This window comes from Moschus berezovskii, chromosome 7 (assembly GCF_049115385.1).
Source record: "Moschus berezovskii isolate FMDL1 chromosome 7, NW_MosBer_1.0, whole genome shotgun sequence".
Lineage (NCBI taxonomy): Eukaryota > Metazoa > Chordata > Mammalia > Artiodactyla > Moschidae > Moschus > Moschus berezovskii.
In genome coordinates, this window is record NC_142466.1 from 66393846 (window position 1) to 66410147 (window position 16302).

Genomic DNA, 16302 nt, shown 5'->3' on the forward strand with positions numbered 1-16302 from the left:
CTACATAATGGAATGTTTTATAAGATGATTTTCTTTTAATCACCCAGAGGTCTAATAGGGTGGTTGGCCTGCTTCCCTAATAAAATTTAAATAGCTTTGCCTCAGGTCAAAGTGAAGTCGGCCATCCTGCAAGGAGTTCATCTGTGACATCCATAATAGCTGCCCAGTCTCAAGGGACCATTTGAGGTAACTGCTTCTGTCGGAAAATAAATAATCACACACACACACACACACACGCACCGCAAGCAGCAGTTTCCTAGCCAAAATGAATTTCAATCCATAGTCTATGTCTTTCTTTGTAAGGACTGAGTAAGCAGACTAACCTCATTCTATATCTTCCTGGCCCAGCACACTTCTTGACTTCCCCCTCACCTACTGCAGAGTTCAGAGATTCCCTGTGGAAGGTACCACAGCCAGAGGCCAGCAGTACAGCACCTCTCTGCAGGCCCCATTCTCATCCCTTGGGATATAGCCTTGACTCTCTAGTGGTTCTGTGGCCTCCACACCCCATTTTCTGCCCCCTTGCTTCATCCATGCCTCTATTGTACTTTCTGCTTGACTTTTAGTGGTGTCTTCAGCCTTGGGCCCATTCTCGAATGCTGAGCCCAGATCCCAGGGCCTAAGGCCCTTAAATGGGAGGAGATTGAACCTACACAGTTGATAGGCCTTTAACTGGTAATTACACATGGCACACATGTGCAAGGGCACACACACATACACATGTTAATAAATGTACCTAACCACATATGGGTAAACCTACCCAATTACTTTTACAAGTAAAGCTCGAAAGGCTTCCCAGGACTTGATTTCTCTCCCTACATATCTCTGGGTCCATTTTCTCTCTGTGGGTAACCTTACTGTGCACACATGGTGGTAAGGTGAGATGACAATGGAAGCTCTAGTCCTTCAAGATCAAACCCAGGAAAAAAACGTCTCTGCCTTGTTCTTGAATTCTCAGGCATACATTTGATTGTATTTTACTGGCTTTCAGTCTGTCTTGTGACATTCTGTGAACCAAATGTTTTCTGGCCGTAAAATCGTAAACACTGATGCCTTCCAAATGCACCTGAAGCACAGGTTAAGGACTGGAGAGAAACTCCAGAGATTCTGAAGATTTACTGCTGGAAGAAGAGAGAATGAATGTTGGGGTGAATGATCAAGTACCTGGACGTTAAGATAACCAAACCAATTGCTTCATATTTTTGTGCCAATTATATAGATTAAGAAGCAGTTCAATCAAGAGTTTCAAACAACTCACAGGCTCAGATACTAGGACACCTTAGCAATCACGTAGCTCCTGGCTGTTTAAAATGTGCTTCCTGGACCAACAAAAATAGCATCACCAGTTTTAGAGTTGCAGCATCTCAGACCCCCGGCCCTGCTGAATCAGCATCTGCAGTTTAACAAGGTCTGCAGTATATACAGTAAGGTTGAAAATGAATAATCCAAATTTAACATCTCAGAACCTGGGATGAGGCAGATGAAGATCCTTGCCCAAAGTCATACATCCAGTAAGCGGGATACTAGAATCCAGGTCTCTTGTCATATGTGGGAGGTTTTATTCCAAATTGATGCTACTTTGCACTGTCAATTTTTCAACCAATCACAATTATATTTTCGATGATGTATTTGTTATTAAAACATACAAATCAGGAAAGAAGTCAGCATAGCATAATGGTTCAGAAGTACAACTCTGAAATCAAAGAGGTCTGGATTCAAATCTCAGCACCAGCATTTATTATCTCAGAAATTTGGGAAAGTTATTTGACTGCTGTAAAATGTAACTTCTCAACTACCTACCTTACAGAATTATTGTAGGAATTGAAAAAGGCATATATATATATATATATATATATATATGTTAAAAACTTAATCAGTATATTGAGCATGTGGAGCTTAAAAATATCATTTTTCATAGAATAACTTTTTCCATCCATTTATTCTTTTCATCTCTGTTTTCACAGGTATCAGCGATATAAAGATGGACAAAAATAAGTGCCTGCCATCAAGAAGACTACATTCTATCAGAAGAGGTAGAGTAGCAACAAACTCGGTTGTGACAAATGCTAAACCATCAGCACGCACAAAGTGCCACCAAACCACAGAGAAGAAGCAATTAATTTTGCCTAGCAAAGGAGAACAGGCTCCTCAGAAAAAAAATCATATAGTTTGCACCTGAAGGGGGCCTGAGAGTGTATCAAGGTATTCAATTAGAGTGAGTTTTTGAGGAATTAACATATATGTGGTGTTGAGGGTTGAGGGCATTAAATAATTAATAAGATAACATCCCCAACAGCATCATAAGATCATCAAGTGCAGAGCTGTAAGTGACTGCTGATGGAGGCTGTGAGGCTCAGCCAATTATCTCCCCACACCCTTGCCATTATATGCGGCCATGAAATTAGTTGTAACAAAGAAGGTGTAGACATAATGCGTATCTGATCCAGAGCAGAGCATGGGAGAGAGGGCCCAAGAACACACATTCCATCTGGTACAGTTAGAAGATGGTAGAGCTTTGTTAGAAAATCCCATGGATGGAGGAGCCTGGTAGGCTGCAGTCCGTGGGGTCGCTAAGGGTCGGACACGACTGAGCGACTTCACTTTCACTTTTCACTTTCCACTTTCACACATTGGAGAAGGAAATGGCAACCCACTCCAGTGTTCTTGCCTGGAGAATCCCAGGGACGGGGGAGCCTGGTGGGCTTCCATCTATGGGGTCACACAGAGTCGGACACGACTGAAGTGACTTAGCAGCAGCAGCAGCAGCAGAGCTTTGTTCATTGGAAGGACTGATGCTGAAGCTGAAGCACCAATACTTTGGCCACCTGTTGCTAAGAGCCAACTCATTGTTAAAGAAAACCCTGATGCTGGAAAAGATTGAAGACAAAAGGAAAAGAGGGTGGCAGAGGATGAGATGGTTGGATAGCATCACTGACTCAACGGACATGAGTTTGAGCAAACTCCGGGAGACAGTGAAGGACAGGGAAGCCTAGTGTGCTGCAGTCCATTGGGGGTCATAAAGAATCGGACACGACAAGAACTTTGTGATGGCTTCACAATAGAGTTTCCTACTGCCCGAGTTAGTCATGCTGTATGGGCTAGAAATACACTTTGGTGGAGTAAATCGCTCTGACTTGGGGGTTGCTTATTATCATAGTATAACCCAGAACATCTGACTCACGTGGGATGATAATATTCATGAAGGGTGACTCCGAGGAAACTATGACTTCAGAAGGGGTAGAGGGAGGGAACTGGCTTCAAATCAAGTGTGTTTTGGGGGGTGGGAGTGGGGGCCAGAGGAAGTTTCTTACTAAACCTATCAAAATGTGTTACTAAGCAATACCTGCTAATCATATTCCCCTGTTAAAACAGCAGTATTTTTCAGAATTTCATCTTGAAATCCTCCTAAGGACGCACCCTCCTCATGGCTAGTGAAACACCATATGTCACCAGGTCGTACTGCATGTCAGTGTTACAAAAACAGTTATGAATCGCCTTAAACAAAGCAAATCCATCTGTCCATCTTTCCAGGCTACTTCAAAGCCGCCCGACCATCTAAAGTCAAACTTCTCTGGATTAAATAGGTTACAAGGCCAGCAAGTGTCTCTTTTAACCTCTAGCAGATTTTCACAGCCCAGTGGCAAACTCCTCCCAAACAACATTTCTAATGGGAGGCTGACAGACTTCTAACTAAAGCAGTTCCAATGTGCCACTATAATAACCTACTTCTTTTGATTGCATTTATTTTTAATGATTATTTTCCCTGCGTGCCAATCCAACCTGTGCTTCCAGCCCAGAAAGAGGGGGGAGGGGAGGAAGCCAGGACCGAGAAGTTGTCTTGGGCTGCACTGCCACCTACAGGTTCCGCGGAAGAACTGACGCATTGCTCTTCAAAGAGCAGTGGCCGCTGTTGAGATAAACTGGGACCTTTCTCCCTCTGCATAGGGTTGGGTAAAATAACTGAAATGAGCCCCTCAGTTTCTCTTAAACAAAATATAATAAAACAATCATAAAATATATAATAATTTTTCACTGAGTACACCCAAGGTGGTTCTAAAGAGGGAGATCCTTTTTTTTTTTAAATAAATAAAATACTTTTTTATTTTTTTTTTTTATTTCTAAAAAAGAATTTTATTAAAAAAGCACAAATGCAAAGAAATGAACAGAGGAAAATTTATGCGTCGAACCTGGACTGGTCACTTATGATAATATACATGCTACAATTCCATTCTCTCCAATCATTCCTCCTTCACCCTCTCCCACAGAGTCCCAAAGACTGTTCTAAATGCCTATGTCTCTTTTGCAGTCTCTTATACAGGGTTCAGGTTACCATTTAAGGAATGGTTCTCAGGAGCTCTTAGAAAAGAACAGTTTTCAGTATTACAACAGTTAGATTTGATTTGCAGCTTGAACTGCATAGATGGAAAAATCATTTAGAAATGGATTGTTACAAAAGTCTGAATAGGTCTATCTGGTCAGAACTACACTTCATTGCAAAACTGAAATTTATTCAAAAGTTATTCAGGCTCAAATCAGAAGCCAAGGAGTATCACGTAGATAGGAAAAAAGGACAAGGCTGATGATGTCTTGATTACTGAAGTTCTGCAAGTGACAGAATTTGACAGGTGCATTCCTAATTGTCATTATTTCAAGGGCAAAGTCAAAAGTGTGTTGTTGACAAGGTCTTTGATGTTCTCCTTAGGCAATGTCAGCTTGTACACAAACGCAAGCCATTTTAAATAAACCTGAAGAACTTGTATTTCAGGAGGATGTTATTTCCAAACAATTAGTACAATGAACACACAAGTTCAGGGAAAAGATAATTTGTCAGGCTTTGGGAGAGGTAATGATTTAGTCCACACTACTAATGGTACTTGCAATGAAAGAGGGTCAAAAACCTGAGATGAATCATTCAAGGGCTTGGGGATTTTCAGCTGCAATCTCTCTGTGACATTTTAAGCCAGGAATGATGGGCTGTTCTTTGAATTTAATAAGCACATGTACATTCAGGAACACATCCCAGGACCATAGACTGTGTGGCTCCCTTCATTTGCATCACTTCTCTGCAATCAAAAAACTTGGGATTTTAAAGTTGAAAAGACAAGAAAGCAAAGAAACAAAAAAGGGGAGAAAAAAGTTATCTTGCAGTGCAAAAATCCTATTACCCTTACTAGTACAAAATTCAAAATTAGGCAAATTATCAGTTCTACTCACTGGGAGAGGGTTATTTTGGGGATGTCAAAACATCACAGTTAAAATAACTGCTTACATTTTTGAGTACTTACAATGGTCCTGGTGCTATCTTAGGGCTTTACTCATTTATTTAGTCCTCAAACCACCATGTATGGTGGATACTATCACATCCCCATTTTACAGATGAGGTCAGTGAAATCTGGAGAGGTAAAACAAAGATCAAAACCCAGGCAGTTATTCTGACTCCTATCTATTCTTAAAAACCATGCTACTAAGCTATCTCATTAAAGAACATTTTCTATAGGACAACACAAGAAACTACTGCTTTTTCCTACAGGGTTTTTCAAGACAGTGCCTCTTGATGACTTGATGAAAGTCATTGCCTTCCTGGACCATTCCCGCTGCTACTCTGTAGGTTTCCTTTCCTGCTCAATGCCCATTCAGGTCAGATCACCTCACTAACAGAAGAGGCCATAACCCTGTTAGTGTTCAGGACCTAGTGGCTTTCCCTCTTGGATCCTTCTCTGGTTGGAGTTGAGCCAGCCCATTCTTCAGTCACCCCATGAGGAATTTCCTTTTCCCACCCAGAGTCCACATGTGCCCTCCCCTCCCAGGCCTTGGGTGAAGGTGACTTTTCTGAAGTCAATCTGAGGTAGATGTTCAATAAACAGATGAATAGGATCAATGGAGGTATTTCCGAAGCTTAATCAAGCTGGAGGCATTTTTCAATATTGATGGGGTTCCTAGCAGCTCTTCTAACCTCATCCAAGATCCCTGATGGCTAAAGATAGAATGTGGTCGATGGTCTACAGACATTCCTTGCTTTCTCTAAGATGCCCTCTGAAAAAACTGGAACACTGAAAAGCCTCAATAATAAGGATTTTTACTGGTTCAGGAAAAAAAAATCAGTCAAGAGAAATAAAACTCGCCTGCAAATGTCATTAAACTGAACACTTCTTTGTTATAGATCCTTTCCAGTGAGCGTGAAAGGAAGGTCATTTAATTGTAACCCCCAGAAACTGCCTCTGTTAATGTAACATGTTCAATTGGTTTAATTATTCAGTCTTATGCTATCAGAATATGATAAAACCTAAATTATCCATGCAGTTAGGGAAAAGGAAAAGGAGAGGGAAATGAAACTCCCAGGCACATCTCTAATATTAATTCCACTGAACCATAGCTTGTTTCTCGGGTTCAGAAGTGTTGAATGAATGAATGAACAAATGAACCAACAAAGCAACCTTTGAAGAAACAAGTAAATGAGGAAACCAAGACGGCCCAGGCGAAGCAAAGAAACGGCACCACGGAGAGCTCCAGTAATACCTCCACACGGTGGACAACCACGAAGGCCCTTCCTTCCTTGTGCCTCGGCAGGGCCTGTGGCCAGGAGACGCATGTCGTCTAAATGACTTGGCTGGCCTGGCCAGGAGTCAGCTGGCTTCAGAAGGCTGAGTCCCGCAGAGCCAGAGAACATGCATGGCATCGTGTCCGAGAGAGAGAGCACCAGAGATGGAAGCCAGAGGAGCCTATCTGAAATGGGTTTTCAGGACAAAGGAGGCTGGTGGTGGGTATTGGGAGTCAGGAGAGAGCCAAGGTGAGGACCCAAGAGGCCAGTGAGTCAAAGGAGATTGGTCCAAGCTCATTAGACTAGATGAGTGGGATCGCTGTTAGTGCCAGCACTGAAACCACAAGAATTTTATTTGTTTGGCTGGCCTTTCTTTTTGCTTTGTGTTTAATTTTTCTAAATAAGAAATACATGTACATTAAGCAAATCTCCAAAAAGATTCCAAAGGGTATCAGTTCAGTTCAGTTCAGTTCAGTCGCTCAGTCGTGTCCGACTCTCCGCGACCCCATGAATCACAGCACGCCAGGCCTCCCTGTCCATCACCAACTCCCGGAGTACACTCAAACCCATGTCCACAGAGTCGGTGATGCGGTCCAGCCATCTCATTCTCCGTCGTCCCCTTCTCCTCCCACCCCCAACCTTTCCCAGCATCAGAGTCTTTTCCAGTGAGTCAACTCGTCGCATGAGGTGGCCAAAGTATTGCAGTTTCAGCTTTAGCATCAGTCCCTCCAATGAACATCCAGGATTGATCTCCTTTAGAATGGACTGGTTGGATCTCCTTGCAGTATAAGGGACTCTCAAGAGTCTTCTCCAACACCACAGTTCAAAAGCATCGATTCTTCGGCGATCAGCTTTCTTCACAGTCCAACTCTCACATCCATACATGACCACGGGAAAAACCATTGCCTTGACTAGACGGACCTTGGTTGGCAAAGTAATGTCTCTGCTTTTTAATATACTATCAAGGTTGGTCATAACTTTCCTTCCAAGGAGCAAGCGTCTTAATTTCCTGGCTGCAATCAGCATCTGCAGTGATTTTGGAGCCCAAAAAAACAAAGTCTGACACTGTTTCCACTGTTTTTCCATCTATTTCCCATGAAGTGATGGGACCAGATGCCATGATCTTTGTTTTCTGAATGTTGAGCTTCAAGCCAACCTTTTCACTCTCCTCTTTCACTTTCATCAGGAGGCTTTTGAGTTCCTCTTCACTTTCTGCCATAAGAGTAGTGTCATCTGCATATCTGAGGTTATTGATATTTCTCCCAGCAATCTTGATTCCAGCTTGTGCTTCTTCCAGCCCAGCGTTCCTCATGATGTACTCTGCATATAAGTTAAATAAGCAAGGTGACAATATACAACCTTGACGTACACCTTTTCCTATTTGGAACCAGTCTGTTGTTCCATGTCCAGTTCTAACTGTTGCTTCCTGACCTGCATACAGGTTTCTCAAGAGGCAGGTCAGGTGGTCTGGGATTCCCATCTCTTTCAGAATGTTCCACAGTTTATTGTGATCCACACAGTCAAAGGCTTTGGCATAGTCAATGAAGCAGAAATAGATGTTTTTCTGAAACTCTCTTGCTTTCTCCATGATCCAGCGGATGTTGGCAATTTGATCTCTGGTGCCTCTGCCTTTTCTAAAACCTGCTTGAACATCTGGGAGTTCACGGTTTACATACTGCTGAAGCCTGGCTTGGAGAATTTTGAGCAGGACTTTACTAGCGTGTGAGATGAGTGAAATTGTGCGGTAGTTTGAGCATTCTTTGGCATTGCCTTTCTTTGGGATTGGAATGAAGACTGACCTCTTCCAGTCCTGTGGCCACTGCTGAGTTTTCCAAATCTGCTGGCATATTGAGTGCAGCACTTTCACAGCATCATCTTTCAAGACTTGAAATAGCTCAACTGGAATTCCATCACCTCCACTAGCTTTGTTAGTAGTGATGCTTTCTAAGGCCCACTTGACTTCACATTCCAAGATGTCTGGCTCTAGGTCAGTGATCACATTATCGTGACTATCTTGGTCGTGAAGATCTTTTTTGTACAGTTCTTCTGTGTATTCCTGCCACCTCTTCTTAATATCCTCTGCTTCTGATAGGTCCATACCATTTCTGTCCTTTATCGAGCCCATCTTTGCATGAAATGTTCCCTTGGAATCTCTAATTTTCTTGAAGAGGTCTCTTGTTTTTCCTATTCTGTTGTTTTCCTCTATTTCTTTGCATTGATCACTGAGGAAGTCTTTCTTATCTCTCCTTGCTATTCTTTGGAACTCTGCATTCAGATGCTTATATCTTTCCTTTTCTCCTTTGCTTTTCGCCTCTCTTCTTTTCACAGCTATTTGTAAGGCCTCCTCAGACAGCCATTTCACTCTTTTGCATTTCTTTTCCATGGGGATGGTCTTGGTCCCTGTCTCCTGTACAATGTCACGAACCTCCGTCCAGAGTTCATCAGGCACTCTATCTATCAGATCTAGTCCCTTAAATCTATTTCTCACTTCCACTGTATAATCATAAGGGATTTGATTGAGGTCATATCTGAATGGTCTAGTGGTTTTCCCTACTTTCTTCAATTTAAGTCTGAACTTCGCAATAAGGAGTTCATGATCTGAACCACAGTCAGCTCCTGGTTTTGTTTTCGCTAACTGTATACAGCTTCTCCATCTTTGGTTGCAAAGAATATAATCAATCTGATTTCGGTGTTGACCATCTGGTGATGTCCATGTGTAGAGTCTTCTCTTGTGTTGTTGGAAGAGGGTATACTAAATGGTAATCTCATTCTCACCCTTGGCTCCCAGTTCCCCAGTTTTCCTCCCCTGAATTTCTTCTGGGTCCTTCCATGGTAGCCTGTACATATCCAAACATAAATGTATTTGCATCCTATGTATCACAAATCATATCATATTATACTTATCAGTTCTTTATCTTTCTTTTACATTTACCAATACATTTTTGAAATGGTTCCATAAGTATGTGGAGAGCTGGTTCATCTTGATGGCTGAGTAATATTCCTTTGCACAGACCCACCAAAATTAATCCTGTTAAAATGTCTATTTACCTCCTTTGTAAACTTTGCTATAACAGATAATGCTGCAGTGATGGACATGTTGGGTGCATGTGACTATATCTGCAAAAGCAAAAACAGATAGGTTAATAAAGTTCATTTTAAATTTTGATAGGTATTGCCAAATTATTCTCCAAAGAGGTGATACCAATTAATATTCCAAACCATACTCTGGTATCCAAGACATCTGGGTTTGGAGTCTGATGTTGATGGAACAGGGTTTGATGGAACACCTACTACATGCAGACACACTTGTCCCTCACAACAAGCAGAAACTTGCTCTTCCACAGTGCTATTATTTATCAGAGAAAAGTTGGTTAAATGGTTTTTCTAAAGCTACATGACAAACCTAGGTATGTCAGTCTGCTGCTCACAAGCTGTGAGACCTTGGGTAAATGATAACTTACCCAAGAGAGGTCCTCAGGTTTCCCAAAGAATTTGTCAAAGAGCTGGAGTCATTATCTTCCAATCCTTCCAGTTCTCAGTCTGCAGTACCTTGTAATATGGCAAAAGTTCAGATGTCCCATAGGGAAAACTAAAGCAAAAGTCCTGGCTCATGAACATGCATTAACATAACTGGCACAAAAACCAGAGTCACTATGGGTCCCCTCCTCTCATGACCAGCTTAACGTTTCATATGAAACAAGAGCTAGGGAAATGGCCACAACTTAACCCAAGCCAACCCAGTAGGAATTTACCATGTATAAGAGGAGCTGAAAGGGGTGACGCTGGAGCCATGTGGGTCCTCAGAAGCTGGTGACCTCTGCACCACATTTCCCCCTTGAATCCCAGCTAGAAGTATATTCAGACAGAATTTTCTTAACCTCTACTCTCCGATTTCCTCATCTTGGTGAAGAACCTCAAAACAACTCCAAACAACTACTGTTGTTCTTTCGGTGGTTGATAATTCTGGCCTCAGTTCTCACTGAGGCTGATCTCAATGACGGCCTGATTCCAAAGACTTACTAACATTTCCTCTCCCCACAGTGTTTTCTGCTATCACTTCCTGCATAGAAAGTGTAACACAAAGATGTCAGCATGGATGTCACCTGTCCTCAACTGCTGTTCGGAAAAGTGGATAAACCTGTGAATGGGAGGGGCATCACTAAGGTTCCTAACAGGACTGCTGGACTCTGTGTGCCTGAAAGCAAAAACACTGTTCTCTGCACCTCTTTGGTCCTCTCTTCCCCACCATGCACACTTCTCAAAGCTTCTAGTTCTAGCAGGAATTCTGGAAATGTCTGAGGACTGTGTTTGTTTCCAAGGGTAACTGGAACAAATGACAACAAACTCTGTGATTTAAAACAACACATATGTATGCTATCTCAATTCTGGAGGTCAGAAGTCCAAAATCAAAGAGTTGACAAGTCCAGGCCCTCTATAAAGGCTCTAGGGGTAAATCTGGTCTATGCCTTCCTCTTAGTTTCTGGTGTTGCTGGCTATCCTTATGGTTCCTTGACGTAGCAGCTGCATTACTCTAATCTCAGAGTCCATCATCACATGCTGTCCTCCCTGCCTGCCAGTCTGCCTTCTCTTCTGATACACACACCAGTCACATGGGACTAGGAGTCACCCTAGTCCGGTATGACCTCATCTTAGTTTGAGTATATCTGCAGAGACCTTATTTCCAAGTAAAGTCACATTCACCAATACTAAAAGTTAGAATTTCCACATATCTTCTGAAGGGGATACAATTCAACCCACAACTGTGATTTAATGGAAAATGCAAATACATGAGCAAGCTCATGCTTTGCAGAAAGAAGAAAGAAAGGAGGAAGGAAAATAAGAAAGGAAAAAACTGAGTTTTTCATAAGATACACATGATAAGAATGTATCATAATTTATGTATCTAAGTATCACATCAGGATGAAAAAAGGCCATTTTAACTCGGTTTTCTGAATGTATGTCCTGCAGAGTCATTATGCGATTTGTAGTCCTTTATATAACTGACACACATGAACAGCTCTTTTCGTCTAAGACTGGTAGTTAATTTCTTCTTTTGCCTACTAGCTTGCCTATTTTAAAAAAAAAATTACCTGACAGTGAGAGCTTTGCATTAAATGCCCTGAGTATTTTAGGTTAAGGTCTTGTTTTAAGGGGGAAAAAAATTACTTCTAAGTTTAACAGGGGCTTCCCTGGTAGCTCAGTTGGTAAAGAATCCACCTGCAATGCGGGAGACCTGGGTTCAATCCCTGGGTTGGGAAGTTCCCCTGGAAAAGGAAAAGGCCAGTATTCTGGCCTGGAGAATTCCATGGATTGTATAGTCCATGGGGTCACAAAGAGTTGGACATGACTGAGCGACTTTCACACACACACACACGTGCTTAATTATAGGGCCATATGCCTCTAGTTGTCCTTTCCTTCTGGGCCTGAAACAAAGCCCCCACATGTCTTCTGCCTTTACCTCCACACTCAAGAGAAATAGAAGGAAGGAAGGGAGGGAAGGAGGGAAAAGCCAGCCCCCACTCTCAGCTCCCAGTCCTGCAAAGGAGGAAAAAGTGTGTTGGCTTGAAGACAGGAACCCTGGGCTCTCTGTCTGGCTCTGAAACCACACCAGACCATCACAAGCTGTCCAGGTACCTCACCAATTAAATACAAAGTGCTTAGGATGGATAATCCCTAAAATCCCTCTCAGCAGGGCATTCGTTCTATCCTGGGTGTCCACTCACTGGATTAGGTCCATGGAGAGGTGAGTGTTTATTCCGCTCACCATTCAGTTGAGAAATCATGAACTGGCTCTTCTTAGAACTTGAGAGCTTCCAATACGCAAGAGGGAGGGAGAAAACCCTACGGAAACCAGTCATTCTAAAAAACAGCAAGGGACTTGGCCTGCCACAAAGCAAATGCCATTGAGATGACTCTGAATGTGAATCTGAGCAAGGGCCACATTACAGTCTTATCCCTCCTTCCAAGGAGTTAAAACAACAGAAAGATGTTTCCTATAATTTTTAAGACATACGTATAAACTTAATAATACTGGACTCAGTAAATCCAATATTCTTTAACACATACATTGTCTGAGGCAGGGTGCTATAGTGGAAAGACTCAAGCAGACCTAGGTTAAATCCTATCACTGCCCTTCAAGCCCTCAGTCAACTGAGCTAAATCATTCACCTTGGTTAAGCGTGTTTCCTCTTCTGTTAAAACAGGATTTCTTTAAAGGATACTATGAGAAGATTTGTAGAAAGTCTGTGGGACACAGTATTTAGGAAATACTCATTTTTCTGACTAAAATAAGAAATATATGTCTCTCCATACCTTGCCCAATCTAAGTGAGCCACGGTCTGGCTGATGCTCTACAGTACCCTCTGGTGTCAGCTCCCTTTATGATAGCACATCTGCACAAGGTCAGCCGAACATGCCATGATGTGTATTTTCTGTTGTTCATCTGTGTACTTGCCCAGTGCTCCCACTGAAATCCCATCGAGTCTACAATCTCCAGAGTTATAAACTCTTCAAAGGACCATATCCATTTACAGCCATTTGAACAGCCTCTAAAATGATAAGAGGCACAGAGAACACATTAACCCAGTGGCTAGTGGAGAAGCCCACGGGAACACACATTCTCTCAGTCACTACACAGCTGGAATTTATCAATGGCTTCATTTTCTCCAGCGCAGAGGAGATGGCCTCTTCTGTGATCTTGTCAACTAAATGATATGTTCCTCAGGAAAAGGGAGCATACTTTTGTTTTCTTTCTGCCCAGCCTTTCAGAGAGCATTTCCTCTAATCGATGCTATGTAAGTGTTTAGTTGGCCAACTTCATGTCAGGTTGTGTTCATTTGGATAAACTTTATGTTTGAAATGATAAATGCTCATTTCCTATTTTCAAAAAGCATCTGTGAATTTTTAAAAATCACTTCACATGCAAGTATTAAAATAGGTCTCAAAATGTTTGGTTCTGTGTTTCTATTTAGGTTCTCAAAATTAGAAGATGAAAAGGCAAACTATGGAAGAGTATAAAAGCATTCTTCCTTTATAACATTTAAATCACTTAATAACTTACAAAGAAAAAAATTAAGGTACACAATTATTGTATTGTGGCAGTAGTGAGACTAATAGCCCACCGAAGTACCAATCCACAGAAACTGTAATATGTTGTTACCTTATTGGCAAAAGGATCTTTGTGGATGTGACTAATGATCTTGAGATGCAGAGGGCATTCTGGATTATTCAGGTCATCTCAAGAAAATCACAAGGGTCCTTAGAAGAGAAGGAGCAAGGGAGGAAAGTCAGAACCAGAAAGAGATATGAAGGCAGAAAAGGAAGTTGAATGATGTCACTGCTGGAGGGCAGGGGAAGTGATGTCATGCCAGGAGCCATGGAACGTGGGCAGCCTCTAAGGAGCTGGAAACAACAAGGAACAGATCCTCTCTGCAATCTCCAGAAGAAATTCCATCCTGTCAACATTGTGATTTTAGTCCATGAGACCCACTTTGTACTTGTGGCCTTCCAAAACTGTAAGATCACTTTATGCTGTTTTCATTCATAGGGTTTGTGGTAATTTGTCAGATCAAGAAGAAAAACAAGACAAAATACATATAACATACGAATTATTGGGGGGGAGGGTTGATAACAAAATTAAGAGGTGTTACTTGTAAACAAACTAGAAAGATTAATGGATTAATTGTATTTATATTTTTTGAGTATTAGCAGAAAATAATCTTATCCATAGACCTTGGGTAACTCATAGGAAGTGAGAAGGATTAAGAACCAGTGCAGATTGCAGATTACAAGCAGATATCAAGCAAGGGGAGCTCAGTCCTGGGGAGTACAGCCACGGCCATGCCCCAGAGGCTCCAGGGTCCAGCCAAGACACTGCCACTGTAGCACTCCTTCTACCATCACTGTGGAGTGAGTGATTTAATAACTACCTTTAAATCTGTATCACTCCTTTAGAGATAGGTACTAAGTCTAGGTTGTACACATAAGCCTGGGTTTTAGGAGATGCAGAGAGGAATGCTTGTTTCTTTAAGTTTAATTTTCTCTCAGGATCTGTGGAGTTCTGCTTCCCACTAACATCCGTGGTGTAGGATTACAGCTAAAGAGGAAGGGTACTCAGACGCTGGTAGTATAGAAAGTGACAAATGGCTGTCAGAGAGTCTGAGAGCCTGAATTATCTAGCACAGTATTTAATTAAGAAATTTAAAATTCTATTGTGAAGACCCATTTGTCTGTAGTAAGGAAAAACAGAGGCAGGTGATTCAAAAACTTTTGAATGAAATTCAAGTATCTGAATTAGAGAATATTTGAAAACTGTGTTCCATGTAACACTAATCCACCTCTTCCACCCCTCCCTTCCTCTTTATTTCCTCCCTTTCTTTCTTCCTCCCTCCTTCTGGACACATCAGTTGAAAGTCCAATGAGCTACTCTCTGGAAATAAGGCTTACTAGAGACGTGCAACCTGGGAGGATCTAGTGAGAGTGGGTACAGAATGTCTGTGGCAGTACAGGCAGGGGGAGTGTACAGCGCTCGCTCCTTCCCTCCCTCTCCCCCTCCTTGCTTCCCTTCCTCCCTCCCTCCTTCTCTCTTTTGTTTTATAGTCCATGCAATCTCCCACCAAGAGGCAGAAACAGAATAATCCTATGAGGCAGAATGAACAGCTAATCTAAACAGCAGGGCATGAAGGGAAGGAAGCAGGACTCCATCAGCATGTGGAGGCAAGGACAGGAGAGCACAGCTGAGATAGAACTGGGGTCAGGCTCTCCCCACATTCTGTCCTCAGACAAAAAGATGGTGTAATGGCACTTGATGATGACAGCTTTCTCTTTTTTTATTTTAAATGGACTTTTTTGGGGGGGGTTCCCTTCAGTATTATTGAGATATAATTGACATGCATTGTTTAGGCTTGCAGTGTACAGCATAATGACTTACATACATTGTGAAAGTCTTATCACAAATTTAGTGAACATCCATCATTTCATTTAGATAAAAAATTTTTTTAAAAAGGGAAAAGTTTTTCTTGTGTTGAGAACTCCTACATCTTCTCTCTTAACTTTCATGTATAGCATTATCTATATTTAGATTACAGCTTTCTTAAGTCACAAGGCTCCAAGGTTGACCAGTATCATTTTTTTTAATTTATTTATTTTAATTGGAGGCTAATTACTTTACAATATCGTATTGGTTTTGCCATACAATGACATGAATCCGCCCCGGGTGTACATGTGTTCCCCATCTTGAACACCCCTCCCACCTCCCTCCCCATACCATCCCTCTGGTTCATCCCAGTGTACCAGCCCCAAGCATCCTGTATCATGCATCAAACCTGGACTGGCGATTCGTTTCACATATGATAATATACATGTTTCAATGCCATTCTCCCAAATCATCCCACCCTCGCCCTCTCCCACAGAGTCCAAAAGACTGTTCTATACATCTGTGTCTCTTTTGCTGTCTTGCATACAGGGTTATTGTTATCATCTTTCTAAATTCCATATATATGCATATACTGTATTGGTATTTTCTTTCTGGCTTACTTCACTCTGTATAATAGGCTCCAGTTTCATCCACCTCATTAGAACTGATTTAAATGTATTCTTTTTAATTGCTGAGTAATACTCCATTGTGTATATGTACCACAGCTTTCTTATCCATTCGTCTGCAGATGGACATCTAGGTTGCTCCCAGGTCCTGGCTATTATAAACAGTGCTGCGATGAACATTGGGGTACACATATCTCATTCAATTCTGGTTTCCTCGGTGTGTA